The sequence below is a fragment of the Monodon monoceros genome, unplaced genomic scaffold (assembly GCF_005190385.1).
Source record: "Monodon monoceros isolate NGI ecotype Baffin Bay Population unplaced genomic scaffold, NGI_Narwhal_1 Super_Scaffold_21, whole genome shotgun sequence".
Lineage (NCBI taxonomy): Eukaryota > Metazoa > Chordata > Mammalia > Artiodactyla > Monodontidae > Monodon > Monodon monoceros.
Genome location: NW_021703778.1, coordinates 173,433,231 through 173,436,673, shown reverse-complemented (window position 1 = coordinate 173,436,673; position 3,443 = coordinate 173,433,231).

Genomic DNA, 3,443 nt, shown 5'->3' with positions numbered 1-3,443 from the left:
GCATGTGGCTGATGGCGCTGGGTGGTGGGCAGGTAGCTGGGTATGGGTTGGGGGGCATGTGGCTGGTGAGCCCAGAGAGCTCCTCCCCGGGAGACCCCACCTCGCTGTCCCTGGTTCCTCTTCCACGGGCTGGGCTGTCGCTGGGCCGGCCCCACCTCCCGCCCAGGGTGGGCCTTGTGTGTGTGTACGTTTTCCCCGGGAGAGGCCTCCAGGGCTCTGGGAAGGGGCAACGGTGTGGTTGGTTCAGTCGTGGCCAGGGGTCCCTGCTGATCCCAGCTAACAGAGCCTGGGTGCTTCAGCCCCCGCCCGCCCACCCCGACACCTCGTGTTGGCAAAGAAGTGGCCACGCCCTTCTCCTGAAGCCGCTGCCTCAGGCCTGCATCCCCTGGAACAGCAGCTGAGGGGGGAGGGGCGAGTTGGGGGAGGGGCAGGCTCCTCCTAGGTTGGGGGCGTGCAGAGACCCTGGGGGATGGGTGCAGCCTCGCCACTGCCCAGCAGGGCCCTGTGCGCCACCCACAGGCCAAATTCCAGAGCTCTGAGCCTGTCGTGGCCTGTGTATGGAGGACCCTGCTGGAGGCCAGGTACACCCCTGTGGGCAGTGGGCAGTGTGGCTCAATGGTCCAGCCCAGGAACCCTGTAGCCAGACAGCCTGGGCCCAGATCCTGTTTCTGCTGCTTGGAGCTGGGGGTCCCCCGCCTGGGGCTACGGAGGCTTGAATGGGGTCCTCTGAGCCGTCCCCTTACCGTCTGCACATGGAGCTGAGTGTCATGAGGTGTGGGTGGGAGATGGGGCTGAGCTGCCAGCAGCCCTTCAGTGACCTGGCCGAAGTCCAGGGGTGGTGGTGCTGGGCCACTTTGTTGGGGGCAGGGAAAGTTCCTTTGGACACACTAGGGGGAGGGAGGGGCAAGAGTCAGTGCGGATATCAGGCAGGCACAGGGCGAGGAGAGTAGGTTTTACTCTGAGATCGGGGAAGGAGTCAAAGGGGTTTAAGCAGGGGTGGGCGTGGGGCACCCTGACTTATGGTGTGAAAGATCTCCCTGGCATAGGGACAGACGGTGGGGGGCAGGGCCAGGCGAGGCTGTGACGCAGGGGCCTCGCTGGCAGGCCTGGTGGGGGTTAGACACGAGTGCACATGTGGGAGCCTGTTGAGAGGTCAGTTTTCTGGGGGCGGGGGGCGAGGAATGGACGCAGGTGCCCAGCGGTGGAGGCTGCCAGGCCCTTGGTATTCACTGAGGCTGAAGTAAGCTGAGGACTCTGGGGACAGTGGGCAATTTACAAAGGTTGGGGATACTTGGGAGCCTGTCTCGACTACGGTGCCGCCTTCCCCTGGGGCCTCAGTCCCCGCTCACCCCGTGACCGCCTAGAGAAAGGCCAGAAACCCCGGCAGGGGTGGCCGGCTCTCCCATAGCCCTTGGCAGGTCCTGGACTTAAAGCCATCAGAGCGACAGAAACATACCAGGCCCGGGACCCTGGGAGCTGGGTTTTTCTCTGGCTTTCTCTGGGTGACTCAGTGTGGCCTGGCTTCGTGGTTCAGCTCATTGATGGATGTGGGCCAGTACCCAGGGCCCCAGAGCGTGCAGGGGGCAGCCAGGTGGGCAAATGAGACGAGGCCCAGCCCTGCCCTGGAAGGGCCCTGAGCTGCCGGAGGTCTCAGTGGTGGCCCAGAGGTTTCCGGGTTCCCACTCAAGAGTGTCTTTGGGGGCTTCCAGGGAGAGGACTTGGTGGCGGGGGGGGGACACTGTCCTGCGCTCAGAGCAGTTAATGACCCAAGGGGATTCCTGGGTGACGTCTGCTCCCCTCTGACCCACATTCTCCCGGGAGGAGGCCGGCCTGCCTGCTTCCGCCTGGACCCCTGCAGGTCAGACTTCTTGCGTCTGGAGGCTTCTCTAGTCCTGGCTTGGGACTCCCCGTGGCCCTCCCCTCAGCCCTCCGCCAGGCCAGGGCAGTGTCCCTGAGTACCGGAGCTCAGCCCAGGCACCTGGTCCAGTCCAGGCCCCTCCACTGCCCCGCTCCCCAAGCCTCCCCCCCTGCCTCAGACACCTAGGAGGGCCCAGAACATGCCGGTCTCCCTACTGCCTGGGCGTAGGGTGCTGGTGCCAGGGGGTGAGGGGGGCGGGAGAGGCCTCCGCAGGGTCAGCCCAGGTTGGGGGGACACGCAGCCCTTCCCCGCCCCCGGGCCTGGGGTGGGGGTCCTGGCAGAGATTTTCCAGCTCCTCTGCCCTGCGGCCCCCGGGTGGAGTCTGGGGGGGCCTGGGAGCCCCTGAGCCCCTGCTGGGGTGGGGGAGGGCAGGCTGCAGGCTGGTGTGTGGGGCTGAGAAGGCAGCTGCATCTGAGTCATGCTCCGGAAAATGAGAGGCCGCTTCCACCACCATCTGGCTCCTCGGGAAGAGGAGGAGGAGGAGGAGATGGGGGGGCGTGGAGAGGAGAGGGCAGAGGGCAGAGGGCAGAGGGCAGGGGCAGGGGGAGGGGGCAGGGGGCAGGGGGCAGGGGGAGGGGGAGGGGCCGCACCTCGGACCCTTCTTCCCTGTCTGTTCCTGGAGGCTCTTCCCCAAAGCAGCTCTGCCTAAGCCCCCAGAGGGACCCCGCAAGTCAACAGGGACGGATGTCTGATGCTCAGCATAGCAAACCCAGGCCACACCAGGCGCTCCCGTGAAGGGTCTTTTTCGGGACTACCTCACCAGGGACCCCAGAGCCTGCAGGGCTCTCCTGAGCCCAGCCTGGTGCAGGGTACCAACTGCCCTGCCCCCACCCCTGACCCGATGTCCCCCCTCCCCCGGGCTGGGAAGCCTTGACTCAGAGCCTTTGAGCAGCCCCAAGCCTCCCATTCAACACGTCCCTGAGACCACCGCCCTGGCAGCTCTGCAGGTGGGGGCTGGGTATGAGTGGGGTGACTCTGCAGCCCCTCCTCTGGCCTCTGTGGCAGCCCCTCCCCGTGGGGCTGGGTGGGTGGAAGGGATGCCCTTTCTGACTGGGGCACCCCCTTAGGCTGCACTGCCTTCCCACCCTCCTGAAATTATGACAGATTCCCCTTGCCATGGTATGTGCAGATGGGGCAGCTGAGGCCTGAGAGGGGAAGGGGCTCCTGGACCCCTGGTCTCACTGCAGGTCTCTCCGCGGCTGCAAAAACAGGAGCTGGGCTGGATCAGGGGCTCTAAGGTGTGGAGCATTAGGCGCACTTCAGCAGTGAGACCTCTGTCCAGTGAGAGCATCTATAGATGCTAACGCCTGAGAGCTGAGCTTCAGCCTGCCCTGCGCTGTGCGCCCCCTCGAGCAGACATGGGTGGGGCACCCCTTCCTAGACGTATTCACCTTTCTGAGCTTCGGGTTTCCTGTCTGAAACGGGACTGGCAGGGCAGAGGATGTCCATTATGGTCCTTGCTGCACCTGACGCGGGTCAGAGTCAGCAGGAAGCCACCAGATGGGAATGGTGTCCGCGACCCCAG